Source organism: Corticium candelabrum, chromosome 20 (assembly GCF_963422355.1).
Source record: "Corticium candelabrum chromosome 20, ooCorCand1.1, whole genome shotgun sequence".
Lineage (NCBI taxonomy): Eukaryota > Metazoa > Porifera > Homoscleromorpha > Homosclerophorida > Plakinidae > Corticium > Corticium candelabrum.
The window spans coordinates 4,394,981-4,395,764 of record NC_085104.1 but is presented as its reverse complement, the minus strand read 5'-3'; positions in this window follow the sequence as shown (position 1 = coordinate 4,395,764).

Genomic DNA, 784 nt, shown 5'->3' with positions numbered 1-784 from the left:
CATAGCACATACGGGCAATTGTTATGCATTTTACCGGCCGGTCACGTGAATCGGTGACAAAGATGTCAGTGTACTGTACAAACTACTAACGAGCGCAAGACATTTGCTACGCCGCGCGCTAATACCGCACATCATGACATGCTTGTGCTCTACTGGGCTGTTTCTTCCTGACTAATTGATACGCATATTAATATTAACAAAAGTATTAATATTAACTAATAATGAGATAAGGTCAATTTATTAACTTGCATTCAAAACGTTATTATTGAATTCACAACTATTTTACGTTTATCATGGCGTAGAATTTGGAGGGCCAAACCTCCATGCGCGGCAAGTGTAGCCTAGTGTACCCAGGACGTCTGCGCGCAAGTGTGGTAGCTCCTCGTTTTCTTCCACTTGTAGCTCGTTTTCACGGCCTATTCTATATATAGTGACCATAGGCTGCTGGTTGGGGCATGGCTCCCGTGGTTCCTGTTGTGTGTTGACATGACAACTGTAGCGTTTTCTGTAATTACCACTGTACTCAGGGGCGTAGCCAGGCCTCACACAAACTCTTCGCGGCACGTGACGGCTTGCTGTTTTGGACGCAATTGGGAAAGGTGCCCTAGAAATGGGTGCACAATACTCAGCTCAGTATTGCAATGTAACTCATTTTAGAGTGCTCTAGGCACTTACGAACTAGAAATCCATCAACTGTATATAAGTAATTACCTATAATCATTAGATGGCATGTGATCACCTCCATTTCAAATTAACGAAGAGTCTGCATATACCTCTTCACCGG